Source organism: Myxocyprinus asiaticus, chromosome 3 (assembly GCF_019703515.2).
Source record: "Myxocyprinus asiaticus isolate MX2 ecotype Aquarium Trade chromosome 3, UBuf_Myxa_2, whole genome shotgun sequence".
Classification (NCBI taxonomy): domain Eukaryota; kingdom Metazoa; phylum Chordata; class Actinopteri; order Cypriniformes; family Catostomidae; genus Myxocyprinus; species Myxocyprinus asiaticus.
Window position 1 is genome coordinate 27,375,670 of NC_059346.1, and position 15,047 is coordinate 27,390,716.

General features: G+C 40.3%; 1 pseudogene; it reads right to left on the reverse strand.

Moving 5' to 3' along the window:
• Positions 1-4,821: 4,821 nt before the first annotated feature.
• LOC127420556 (myosin heavy chain, fast skeletal muscle-like) lies at positions 4,822-14,392 on the reverse strand (annotated as a pseudogene).
• Between the last annotated feature and the right edge of the window lie 655 nt (positions 14,393-15,047).

Consider the following 15,047-nt stretch of genomic DNA (forward strand, 5'->3'; position numbering starts at 1 on the left):
CAAAAACAAGATTATATAGACCACATTCCAACATTACTGCAACAATCAAACCCCGAACTCCCCCCCGAACCAAACAAACAGGAAAAAAGAAAAACATGCGCATTAACCACGCGCACGACAGCGGCAACCAGCGTCAATCACTCTAAACTCAAAAAGTCCATGTACGCCTACAAGAGCCCCGCGACAACTTTGCTGTTGGAGTGCTGAAGTCTGGTGCTTCTGCACAAATTTTGTAAGGCAAAATTACATAACAGAAAATACTTTGTAAAACAAACCCCAGCCAATAGACAGAATAAACACAAAGAACGTGTAGATACATTCACAGAACTGTCTCGAAGGTGTGTTCCTCCACAAATCAAATTCCAACTGATATAAAGCCGTTCAGTTTCCTCGGACAGACAAACAAGTGTTCAGTGAGCCAGATGTTTATGAGTGCAGCAGATGACGTAATCATTCCAATGTCCTGCAAAAAGTACTCCACAAAACAAACTCCAGCCAACAGGAGGCATAAGCACAAGGAATGAACAGATTCATCCACAACTGTCCCGAAGCAGTGTTATTCCACAAAACAAACTCCAGCCGCTAGGGGGAACCAGCACAAAAAGAAACAAAACAGGTGTCCCGGTTCCTCGGATGGTCAAGAGTCAAATTCATTCAGAGGCCACATGAAAAAATATACCATGACTTACTCAGTACGTCAACTTTACAAAAGACATCCTTTGTGTGGGCATGTAGATATTTTGCGGCCATCCCCAGCATCCACTCTCAATCTGGCCGGGAACCCCAGTGCAATAGCGATCCTCCGTCAATGCAAAAGTTTCTTGAAGGAGAAGTGTTATTCCACAAAACAAACTCCAGCCGCTAGGCGGAACCAACACAAACAGAAATAAAAATGGCACCCAGTTTCCTCAGACAATCGAGTGTATTTTCAGCGAGTCAATCCACTTACATGAGAAACACCAAATGGCTTACTCACTCCAATGTATTTATGAAGGACAGTGCTTGTTTGGGATACATAAATACTTTGCAGCCATCCTTCGTATCAATTCTCAGTTTGGCCGGAAACATCAGTGCAAAAGCGATCTTCTGTTGATGCAAGAGTTTCTGTCGAATTCGCAAATCCGGGAACAAGAAAATATTTTGATTCTTCCAAGAAAGCTTTCCTTTGCTCCTCGCCTCACGCAACACAAGATCTTTATCGGATGATCTCAAAAATTTGGCCAGAATTGATTGAGGTCTGTTTGCCTCAGCCGATCTGCGAGCCAGGTCTCTGTGAGCTTGCTTGATTTCCAGCTTAAGGCCTGTTATGTCGAGCAGACTCGGGAAGAGCTTGTCTAGGAATTTCACCATATCTCTGCCTTCAGGAATTCCAACAATCCGTATGTTATTTCCTCAGCTCCTATTTTCAAGACCTTCCAGTTTTTCCAAAATATTTTCCACATCTATTTTGGTCACGAGCATATTAGCGGATAATTCCCTTTCCGATGACTCCAGATAATCGATCCGTTTCTCAACATTTGCCACTCTTGTAACCAACTCAGAGAATTTTTTTCCATCGCCTTAATCGATTGACGTATTACAGCGAGATCCTCCAAGTCAGTAACAACCTTCGTCAGCATCACAGACATGTTGGACAGTTGACGCTGGATTTCTTCTCCCGCCGCACCATCTAAATCGAGTTCCCAGTCAGCAGGCCCGTCAGAGGTTTCATCCTGAGTACGTAAGTGTCTTTTAATGTTTTAATTTTGACTTCTTTGCCATGTTTACCTCAAAGAACAAATATGTGACTGGGTGTATTGAATCTCATCAGATTATAACATGAAAATAATTAAAAAACTAGCAAAGTTAAAAATAATTTACATTTTTATAAATGCATCTCGAAACACCTGCGTTGGTTTTCATGATTGTTATTAAACATGATTCCAGGTTGTTTTTAACAGAGCAAAGTTTCAACGCATGATAAACGGTAAGAGAGTGTTTTTTTCCCCTTTTGCTCTGGTGTGCAGACTTGAGTAGCCTATGTAACAGGTGTTATATTTATTTATTAATTTCACACAAAATCTCTCTTTTTGTTATTATCATTTGTTATATTTATATAATTATTTTGTATTCTGGAAATTCTTTTAATATTTCATTTAATTTATTCTTTGAATATTGATTTCTTTTATTTGAGATGTCATGTTTCTATGGTTATATGGTACTTTTTCAGTATTGTTAAAAATGGCGCGTGGCTCCTTTAAGACTTATGTTCCGGTTCCGGTTGCTCTCCTTCAGTTCACGGTAAGCGCGACTGAAGAGAGGTAAGTTGTGCTGAAGCTCCGTCTAAAAAGTTTGATATGAGTTTTGTTTATTGTAATAAAACATGTAATTTTGTTCTTAAATTCACTTTAATCTTATTCAAACATGTATGAAGTTTGTGTGAATGATATGGAGCATGTATTTTTGGAGAGAGTTCAATAAGCATGAGTGTGCAAGCTCTGTGGCTAAAATAATGCTTTTCACGGACAGGCTGGTGTTCCAGTTGTGAGAGAAGGCCACAGATTCGAGTTTATTTTGATTAATTTGTTTCTTTATTCATGCAGGTATGTTCTCTTTCATGCTTCTGATAATATTGTTTTGAATTTATGTAAAATGCTTTATTTTATTTAGTTTTATTTTTCTATTTTTTAATGAAATATGTTGAACACAATTGATTTTGATTTACATGAAAAGTGTAAAATGTGTTCAGTTCGCGGTAAGCGTGACTGAAGAGAGGCTGGTGTTCCAGTTGTGAGAGAAGGCCACAGATTCGAGTTTATTTTGATTAATTTGTTTCTTTATTCATGCAGAATAAAATCTGGCCTGAGTAATTCCTGTTGCCCGGTCTTGTTCATTTATCCACACAACGCAGATCAAAACGAAGGCCGGTCACACCTACAATAATTTGACAAGTTAAATGTAATTTGATTTTAAACCATTTAAAAATCAAGGCACCCAAAGAGACTTTTTAAAAGCAGCAGTTTAACTTCACCCACATGACATGGAAATGTGAACCTGCACGGGCAGAGCGCATGTCAGGCAGTCATTTTTGTTTGACTTTAATGTGAGATTTTATCATTTTAAGTCCTATGTATTGTGCTATTTAGGCTTATAGCTCACTGTGCTGCTATTTTGAGTTGCGTTTGAGGAAATTCCATTGCAATAAAAAAAAAATTATTCCCACGTACCAACTCCCGATTAAACCCGAATAACAGAACAAGATGACTGCCGCATGCATTAAAATCTACTTGGAGTGTGGACTGTTAAAAACAAATGAAGATTAGAAATGAGGCTTGCAGATTATATATTTAGAAATAAGGCTTGCATAATAAAACCTCAGTGCCTCAGTGATACAGAAAAGCTGCACCCGTAGCGTTCGTAACGATTCATCTGATGAACTTGAGCAGCTGCCTCTTAAGTCAAAGTGCAAACTGTCAATTAATGCAAGTTGGGCTCGCTGATCTGAATTAATTTACATTTGAAGAATACAGTAGTTCAGTGAGATTTGTCATTAATGTAACTAATAATATCATTAATACCATTTTTTCAGTAGTTTTATACATATTTTAAAGCTTTTCTTTTGAGAATTAAATCACTCAAATTCATATTCTGACACAGTATATACATATTTATTTCAAAAGGAATTTGAAAGGTAATTCCACAGAACAATCATATTATATGACTGTCACGTCTTGATGTGTATTCGTTCATGTTTTGTGTTCATGTCTTTTATTTTAAAGTTTAGTTCCTGTTCCTGTTCAGGTCATGTGGTTTCATGTCATTTTATTTCCTGTCTCCATGCCATGTTTGTTCCTATTTCCTTGGTCATGTGATTTCATGTTTCCCTCCATGTTCATGTGTCTTGTTTTCATTGGTCTATTGTCTTGTTACCTTGTTATCAGTTCTGTCTTGTCATTGGTTATCATTGTCATGTTTCTCCCTTGTCCATGTATTTAAGCCTCATGTTTCCATTGTCCATATTCAGGTATTGTGAATGTAACTTTCACATTTTCATTGAATTCTACCTGCTCAACACCAGTTTCATGTACAACAGTAAAGAGAAGACTCAGGGGTACAGGCCTTATGGGAAGAATTGCAAAGAAAAAGCCACTTTTGAAACAGAAAAACAAAAAGAAAAGGTTAGAGAGGGCAAAGAAACACAGACATTGGACAACAGATAATTGGAAAAGAGTGTTATGGATCTTAACCCCATTGAGCTTTTGTGGGATCAGCTAGACTGTAAGGTGCGTGAGAAGTGCCCAACAAAACAGCCACATCTATGGCAAGTGCTACAGGAAGTGTGGGGTGAAATGTCACCTCAGTATCTGGACAAGCTGACAACTGACAGCTGGAATGCCAAGGATCTGCAAAGCTGTCATTGCTGCACGTGGAGGATTTTTTGATGAGAGCTCTTTGAAGTGGTTTAAGAAGTTCTGAAAAAAAAAAAATTCTAATTGTAATAGTAATATTTCATGTTATTAATGTCCTGAATATATATTGTGATCAGTTGAATGCCACTTTGGTGAATAAAAGTACCAATTTATTTCCATAAGAGCAAAATCTGTACATTATTCCAAACTTTCAGCCGTCAATGTATATATATATCTGCAGGAAGTTGCTACAAAACCATTAAAACACTCTATAGATTTGTGCTACAGTAATGCTAATGAACTATATTATTTTACTCTGCTTCACATCTTTCCAAACAATATGAAACATGGTAAAATCTTTAACACATTCCCAGTCATGGTCTATTAGCTTATTAACATTGTAATAAATTGTAGCGATTATTCAATCAACAATTTAGTTCTTACGCTGCAGCTCGGTGCTGAGTGAGCGAGCCTCTTTCTGGGAACCTTCCAGCTTTGCCTGACATTCCTCATACTTCTGCTTCCATTCTGCCAGGAACTTGGGTAAAGAAATTTCAGGTTCAGCTTAAAATATTATTACTTAATTTGAGATGTAAGAGGAATTATCATATCATAGAAGCAGTCAAATTGTTTACCTTGTCAAAGTTCCTCTGCTTCTTGTCAAAGTTGGCAGCCAAAGCATTGGCTCTCTCCACATCAATCATGAGGTCCTCCACTTTACCCTGGAGTCTCTGTTTGGTTTTCTCCAGAGAGGCACATTTGGAGTTCACTGCCTCAATTTGTTCTTCTCCCTATTTATTTATTTTTTTTTTCATTTTTCACCCAATTTGGAATGCCCAATTCCCAATGTGCTTTTAAGTCCTCGTGGTCGCGTAGTGATTCGCCTCAATCCGGGTGGCGGAGGATGAATTCCAGCTGCCTCCACATCTGAGATCGGCAACCCATGCATCTTATCACGTGGCTTGTTGAGCGCGTTGCCACGGAGACATAGCACGTGTGGAGGCTTCACACCATCCACCGCGGCATCCATGCCCAACTCACAACGCGCCCCACCGAGAACGAACCACATTATAGCGATCATGAGGAGGTTACCCAATGTGACTCTACCCTCCCTAGCAACCGGGCCAATTTGGTTGCTTAGGAGACCTGGCTGGAGTCACTCAGCACACCCTGGGATTTGAACTAGCGAACTCCAGGTGTGTTCTTCTACCTATTGCAGATGCTGAGCCAGCTTCTTCCTGTTAAGGATTTGTCAACATTAATCTTATGATACAAACATTTTCACATATTAACATGTTTATCAGCTGTTCTGATATTCATACTTGGACTCTTCAAGCTCCTCTGTGCACTGGATGGCATCAGTTTCATATTTGGTTCTCCACTGAGCAACCTCACTGTTGGCCTTTGACATTCCCTGCTGCAGCTCAGACATTGCCTCCTGCTCTTCCTCAAACTGCTCACGGAGCAGGTCACAGTCATGACGGGCTGACTGCACAGCATGGGCCAGAGCATTCTTGGCCTAGGAGACCAAGTTAGATTATGTTAGCTTTGTTGTTCGGTAAGTGGCAACAGGCAAATATACTGTATGTTCCCAGTGACTACATTCTATTACCTTAACTTCCTCTTCAATCTGCCTCTTAAGCTCCTCAGTTTGTTGAGTGAAAGCTTGTTTGCCTCTAGTGAGCTGAGAAATTTGAGCCTCCTTCTCCTCCAGCTGACGGCCAAACTCACCTTTTGAGATTTAGATGCAATATGTCAGTTTGTGGCATATCAATGCCAGTTCAGTACAAACAGAACTATTTACTGATGCCATGTGAATTTAAAAAAAAAAAATATATTATCTTAAATTATCATCAGTGGACAGTGGTGTTTATTTATATATTTTATTAATGGATTATGTATTGCTACCCATGTATAAACAAAATATGACTACTGTAATTATATTTTCCATACAAGACATTTCTTAGTGGATGAAATTAAATGCTAAATAATCTAATTTAATTTAATTATGCGTTTCCCCCAGTGAGCCTGCTTGCACAGACCCTGTGCAAGGTCAGGGAGGACGAGGAGCAGGTCGTCCTGGTAGAACCCTACTGGCCCACCCAGACGTGGTTCTCGGACCTCATGCTCCTCGCGACAGCTTCCCCCTGGCGAATTCCCCTGAGGAAGGATCTTCTTTCTCAGGGACAGGGCACCCTCTGTCACCCGCGACCAGACCTCTGGAATCTCCATGTCTGGCCCCTGGATGGGATGCGGAAGACCTAAGCGGTGGTAGACACGATCACTCAGGCTAGGGCCCCCTCTATGAGGCGCCTGTATGCCTTTAAGCGGCGTCTGTTTGCTAAGTGGTGTTCTTCCCGACACGAAAACCCCCAGAGATTCACAGTTGGATCGGTGCTTTCCTTCCTGCAGGAGAGGTTGGAAGGGAGGCTGTCCCCTTCCACCTTGAAGGTGTACGTTGCCGCCATAGCAGCACACCACGACGCAGTCAACGGTAAGTCCTTAGGGAAGCACGACCTGATCATCAGGTTCCTAAGAGGTGCCAGGAGGATGAATCCAGACTGCACCTCGTTCCCTCATGAGACCTCTCTGTAGTTTTTCAGGGTCTACAGAGAGCCCCCTTTGAGCCTTTGCAGTCAGCCAAGCTTAAGGCACTCTCCTTGAAGACTGCCCTCCTGACTGCGCTCACTTCCATCAAGAGGGTAGGTGACCTGCAAGCATTCTCTGTTAGTGAAACATGCCTGGAGTTCAGTCCGGGTTACTCTCACTTGATCCTGAGACACCGACCGGGCTATGTGCCCAAGGTTCCCACCACCCCTTTTAGGGACCAGGTGGTGAACCTGCAAGCGCTGCCCCAGGAGGAGGCAGAGCCAACCCTGTCGTTGCTGTGTCCGGTGCGCGCTTTACGCATCTATTTGGATCGCACACAGAGCTTTAGAATCTCTGAGCAGCTCTTTGTCTGCTTTGGTGCACAGCAGAAAGGAAGTGCTGTCTCCAAGCAGAGAATCGCCCACTGGCTTATTGATGCCATAACTATGGCATATCTCACCCAGGACATGCCACCCCCGGTAGGGCTACGAGCCCATTCTACCAAGGGTGTAGCGGCTTCCTGGGCCCTGGCCAGGGGCAACACCCAACACCTCTGCAAGGTTCTACAACCTCCGGGTGGAACCGGTTTAGTCCCAGTTAGTGGCACGCAACACAAGCGGATAAGCCTGGGATAGCCGACCGGGTGTATCGCTTGCACATAGCGCCTTCCACCTCCTTTTGAGCTGAAGATGTGCGCCATTAATTCCCAGTAGTGTTCACAAGTTTGTTCACTGGTTGACTTCCTCCGAGCCCTGTGACAGTCGAGTTTTCGGAGAGATTCGCTGCCGGCCCAGTACACGTGCTAACTAAGAGTCCTGTTCTAGGGTAGATGCTCTGCATGTGGCGGTTCCCTGTAAGGCTAACCCCATGCGATATATATCTTCCGCTAATTCATTTCCCTGTTGGCAAACTGCGTCTTCCTTGAGCAGAGCCCCTCTGCCCCAGTCTCCATGTTTGTAGTAACTCCTCCCCCATTGGGCAGAATCTATATTGAAGACTCTCCACATGATTGGAAAGACCATGTGATGTATCCTTCCACTTAAATATCCCCCCCTCTCTTTGGGCGAGGTGTGGTCTCCGCTGTGTCTTCCCCTTGGGAGGGACACCCCCCAACTAGACCTGGCAGCCCAGTCGGATAATCCCCCTTCTTTTTTAGGGAGTGGAAAAAAGAGAAGGGGAAAAGAGGCCACGACTGGGTTAAGTCTCTATCTCTTGGGTAGTTGACTTGTCCCCAAAAAGGGCCGTTCGACGCTCATAACTATGTTGGGGGAGGTTACGTGTCGATCTGGTGTTCTGGCTATGAGGCACACAGTAGTCTGCCCACCACACACCGCCAGTTCACGTAACACAGTTCAGCCAATTGTGGCGTTTTGTATTGGGACCCCTAGTGTCACTACATCAACACAACGTTGAGTGAGTGACAGATAGGGAACGTCATGGTTACTAGTGTAACCTCCATTCCCTAATGGAGGGAACAAGACGTTGTGTCCCTCCTGCCACAACGCTGAACTACCCACTGAAATGGCCAGACCTTATATCGGCTCCTCAGCATAAAACCTGAATGAGTGGTTGCACACCAGCTCCTTTTATACCCGTATGTCCGGGGGAGTGGCATGCAGATACCACTCACCAATTTTCATTGGTCTTTTATCAAGGACCAGAGGTGTCTCGGGCTCCCAAGAGTGACCCCTAGTGTCACTACATCGACACAGCGTCTCGTTCCCTCCATCAGGGAACGGAAGTTACACAAGTAACCATGACATTTTCATATCAACTTCAGCATCCTCTTTACATACCCTGAACTGGGAGGACAGTCTGCATGGAGCCACCCTTCTTTTTGCCTCCCATTTTGCTAGTGTCTTTACAAACATTGAAATAATGAGCCAAATTGCCAATTCAAATGTGCTAATTCAATCATTCTGTATTTAAAATATTCTCATGTAATACATACACACTCTCAACAACAGATGGGTAGAGAGTAGCCAGAAGCTTGACAGAAGATTTATGGTATAGCTCATAACAGACTCATTCAGTGGATCCTTGTTCTTGTCCAACCAGCCAACGATGTTGTAATCTACAGTTCCAGTGTAGTAAACCAGAGAGAAGTGGGTCTCAGCTTTGCCTTTGGCAGGCTTTGGTTTCTGGAATGCTTGATTTTTTGCAAAGGTGCTGATCATACAGTTTGTTCTTGAAGGAAGTGCCTGTAGCCTTGGGGAACATGGACTCCTCTTCAAGGATAAAGAAGATACCAATGGGCTATTTGTAAATGATTAAAGTGTATTATTAAAAAGTTTCAGATTTTAAGAATGGCAAATTATTAAAATTTACATGTAAGCCAGTAAAAACCTTCTCAATAAGCTCAATGCAAGCAGCCAAGTCCATGACGAAGTCAATAAACTCCCAAACAATGCCCTCCTTCTTGTACTCCTCTTGTTTCAGCACAAACATGTGGTGGTTGAAGAACTGTTGCAGTTTCTCATTGAAGTTGATGCACAGCTGCTCCATGCTGTTGAACTGGAGAGAGAGAGAGAGAGAGAGAGAGAGAAACAATTACTTAACACTGAATTTGAGTCGAATTGCATTTAAATGACATAATAGAAAAATTCTAACATCAAAGATCTCAAAACCAGCAATATCCAGCACACCGATGAAGAACTGTCTGATTTGTTTTGTGTCCAACATTTGGTTGATACGAATGACCATCCACAAGAACATCCTCTCATAGATAGGTTTGGCCAAAGCACTAACAGAGTTGTAAACCTGTGGATAGAATACAGTGTATTTTATTCAAACTTCTTCTGCTTTTGCAATAATTAGTCAGGTTCGCTCATTTTCAGGTGTATTCCTTAGCTGGACATATGTTACTACATATCTGTGGCACAGTTTGACCTTTGGTCACATACTCATTTCCAACCTTCGCCCTGGAGTAGCACAAATCCTTCTGCATATCAGCAGAGTTCAAGCCCAGAAGGTAGGTGACTTTGTCAGCCTCTGCAATTTAAAAAGTTTCAAAAAATCTATCCCATTACTTGACAATTAAAACAAACCTTTTTGTCATGCAAATAGAAAGGGAACTCTCAATCAAGGATAACACACATTTAAACTATTTAGTTTTACTCTCTGTGCCATCAGCCTCAGCCTGCTCCTCACACTGCTTCTGCTTGAACTTCATGTTACCATGATGCAGCACAGCTCCAGTGAACTTGTAGATGCCCATCTTCTCCTCAGCACTAAAGCCCAGAATGTCAACAGCAGTCTGGAAATTACAGTAGAGGATGAGTACTAGGATCTGACATATTTATATAGCAAATGTCATTAGTCGGATTAGCAATGACTCACATCAGTTGCAACCAGCTCCTCTTTATCATCAGTGCTTGCCACTGTGATCTGACCCTGACTGCACATTGGGAAGTCATAGGGGTTGGTGGTGATGAGCGCCATTTCTCTTAAATACACAGAGCATTTATGACTGATTATTTTTTACAATATTATTTAGAATTTAAAAAATAACTTTGATTGAAATGTGTGCGGCTACCAGTCAGCTCTGGCTTATGGTTGGTCATCATACGGTAGAAGATGTGGTAGCCTCTCTCGTCTGGAAGCTGTAATGTCACTCTAGTCCTCTCCAGAAGATCTGATGAGAGAATGTAATGAAGTAATGTTCTGAGGAGTGATATACAAAAAAAAAGAAATATACAGATTGATATACAGTTGTGCTCAAAAGTTTGCATACCCATGGAGAATTGGTAATACATGTACCATTTTTAAAGAAAACATGAGTGAGCAGGCAAAACAATTTTCTTTTATTTCTTATGGGATTCATATTCAACTGTAGGTCATAACAGAATGGCACAATCATAAAACAAAACATGGCAACAAATAAAAAAATGAAATGACCCCTGTTCAAAAGTCTGCATACCCTTAGTTCTTAATACAATGTATTGCTCCCTTTAGCATCAATGACAACGTGCAGTTTTTTGTAATAGTTGTCTATGAGGCCCCAAATTCTTGCAGGTGGTATAGCTGTCCTTGGTTGTCTTGCATGAACTGCATGTTTGAGATCTCCCCAGAGTGGCTCGATGATATTAAGGTCAGGAGACTGTGATGGCCACTCCAGAAGCTTCACCTTTTTCTGCTGTAACCACTGGAGGGTCAACTTGGCCTTGTGCTTAGGGTCACTGTCATGCTGGAAAGTCCAAGAGCGTCCCATGTGCAGCTTTCGTGCGGAAGAATGCAAATTGTCTGCCAGTATTTTCTGATTACATGCTGCATTCATCTTGCCATCAATTTTCACAAGATTCCCCATGCCTTTAGAGCTCACACACCCCCAAAACATCAGTAAGCCACCACCATGCTTCACAGTGGGGATGATATTCTTTTCACTATAGGCCTTGTTGACCCCTATCCAAACATAGCGCTTATGGTTGTGACCATAAAGCTCTATTTTGGTCTCGTCACTCCAAATTACAGTGTGCCAGAAGCTATGAGGTGTGTCAAAGTGTTGTCGGGCATATTGTAACCGGGCTTTTTTGTGTCATTGGCACAGTAAAGGCTTCTTTCTGGCAACTCGACCATGCAGCTCATTTTTGTTCAAGTATCGTCGTATTGTGCTCCTTGAAACAACCACACCGTCTTTTTCCCAGAGCAGCCAGTATTTCTCCTGAGGTTACTTGTGGGTTTTCTTTGTATCCCGAACAATTCTTCTGGCAGTTGTGGCTGAAATCTTTCTTGGTCTACCTGACCTTGGCTTGGTATCAAGAGATCCCTGAATTTTCCACTTCTTAATAAGTGATTGAACAGTACTGACTGGCATTTTCAAGGCTTTGGATATCTTTTTATATCCTTTTCCATCTTTATAAAGTTCCATTACCTTGTTACGCAGGTCTTTTGACAGTTCTTTTCTGCTCCCCATGGCTCAGTATCTAGCCTGCTCAGTGCATCCACGTGAGAGCTAACAAACTCATTGACTATTTATACACAGACACTAATTGCAATTTAAAAAGTCACAGGTGTGGGAAATTAACCTTTAATTGCCATTTAAACCTGTGTGTGTCACCTTGTGTGTCTGTAACAAGGCCAAACATTCAAGGGTATGTAAACTTTTGATCAGGGCCATTTGTGTGATTTCTGTTATCATTATGATTTAAAAAGGAGCCAAACAACTATGTGATAATAAATGGCTTCATATGATCACTATCCTTATATAAAAGACAGTTTTTTTGCATGATCAGTCATATTTTCAAAATCAATGCCAAATTTTCACAATTTCTGCCAGGGTATGCAAACTTTTGAGCACAACTGTATTAAAAGAATGTCCACCTACATGTCTCAATATCAGCACCAGTGTTGGGTAAGTTACTCTAAAAAAGTAATTAATTACTAACTACTAATTGCATATTCTAAAGTGTAATTAGATTACTGTACTAATTACTCTGTCTGAAAAGTAATTGTATTACTTATTACTAATTACTTTCTAAAACGCTTATCAACCTCGAACAGAAGAAAAATACAAGGATAGACATGAAACTGTTCTTTTAATTCTTTCAAATAAATAATATAAGCTCAAATAAATTATTCATGAACTGGCAAAAGAATTTAAGGGGGCAGCGTTAAATTAGAAAACATATATTTTAACATTAGACGTTAAATTTTGATTTTAAATTCACTATTGTTTTATATAGAATTGTTCTATAGTCTATAAAGTATTTAACACAATTACATCAGAAGTAATTGTAATTAAATTACTGAAAAATTAAGAGTAATCCCTTACTTTACTTTTTTCAATGAAAAGTAATTTAATTACAGTAAGTAACTACTTAGTAATGCATTAAACCCAACACTGATCAGCACTAGCCAGTTTTACAGATGTTCCAAAGTGAATTCTGATAAATTAACACTATTTAAAACAAAATAACACTGTTGCTGTTGAACAAAATCAAGCTTTATAAAACCTGAACAGGCAAAAAACCTAACTGACCAATTGCATTTTATCTATATAATAACTGGTTAACTTACAAAATGAGAAGATTTGCCATTTCTCACAGTCTTGGCATTACCATAAGCCTCAAGCAGAGGGTTGGTGGCAATGATCTGGTCCTCAAGAGATCCCTGTGTTGTGTGAAGGGTTTTAATTTATTAAATGTCTCATGTCTAAACATTTGCAGAAAATATTGTACAAATTGTACATGTACATATTTTACAAATTCAACTAGTAATGTTCAATATTGTAGTCATATACTGTGTGAGATGATTGTAACTCTCTGTAATTATTTAGAAAAAAATTAGTTTACTTATGAGCATAGATTTATTTCCCATACTATACCTGCATTTTGCTGGGAGCTTGATCTTTCTTCTTGTCACCCACCACTGCACCACTGTACTGAATGACATGTTTGGTGTTCACAGTCTTTCCAGCACCAGATTCTCCACTGATTTATGAGAGATGATAAGACAGAAGATGATTAGACATATGCAAGTTCTGTGAGAAGGCAATATAACTGTTCTTTACATCTCATAACAGTAGATACATACGTAATCAGGACAGACTGGTTCTCTCTGTAAAGTCAAAGGTAATAATGTTTAAGTAATTGTTTTATAAAAATCTATATTCCTGGATTCAACGAATCAAAATAACCTTATTAAAAATAAGATCTTACCAGTAAGCATGGACTGATAGGCACTGTCAGATACACAGAAGATGTGGGGTGGGGCCTCCATATGCTTTTTGCCTCTGTAGGCACACATGCACCATACACTGGGAGTCACTTGTAGGGGTTCACAGTAGCTCAGAACAGTCCAGAGTAGGTCTGAAATGAGCAGAGAAGTGGTCAGATTACAGCATCATAAACCAATTTAATTTGTATATTTGGTGAAGAAAATATTTGAAAAGTGCAAGGACACTAATTTCAACAACACACTACAGCATGGATATTAATTATCTTCTAAAAAGTGTGAGGAGGAACAAACATTATAATCCCAGTTATAATTGTTTATACGCAAATGATTTGGATACTGATTTCATAATTTACGTAGATCATCCATGCTGCATAATGCTCTTTGAGGTTATACAGCACAGAGGTTTGATTGAGATGGGTCATCATTGCCATGTCCTCAGTCTTATCAAGCTTGGGAGGATTCATTGGGTGGACATCATCCTCTTTAGCAACTTTCTCCTATAATGGTCATTTATTAGATTTACCAGAGAAAATTTGCTATGATTAATGTATTGAGCATCTAGTTTACATGCAAGAAGTAAAATTCACCTCCTTAGTGTCAAGCGCAATAACGGTGACTTTGCCACCATCTCTGCTCTTGATTGTTCCTTTGACATACAACTCTTTGGGATCAACCACATAGCAGGCAGTCTTGGCATCAAAGGGCTTGCTCTGAGCCTCAATTCTCTCCTTCTCAGGCATAAATGGCCATCTCTACATCTGTACTCTTGATGACGGCTTACTGGAAATCATAAAGGGAAATTGTATTGTACTGAAATAATAACCTAGTGGTTCAACATTACACCAAGCACAACATTAACAAATTGATTTGCAATGTAATACCTACATTTTAATTTCAGCTCTGAATCTGCTTCAACTATGTCAACTAACAACAATACATAATGCTAAAATAACAATAACAAAAATTTAATTTTGCTTCAAAACAAGTCTGAAAGTGGTGATAAATGTCTGATAAACTCTGATATCAAGATATTCTATCTCTGTCTTGTATCTAATGCCCCCACAACAGTATGAAATTATCTACCCAGCACAAATATTGCTATATTTTCCTCTGTGTGACAAAATGTCCTGAGCAAACGACACAAAATCTTAACCGAGGTATCAAAAACAAACTCTGGCTTGACAAAGAATAAGCTACATAAAATAATCGCAGGAGTCAATACACCAGCTAATTCAACACACTGATTACATTAAAGTAGGGACATTCGCCTACCTTCCCTCTTTTTGAAACCAGATGAAATTTCCTGCAAAATAATTCAGTTACAGTTAAACATCCATGATTACCCAAATAATGAATTTTGTAAACAGAGAATTTTTTTTATTGATACTGCTTCAT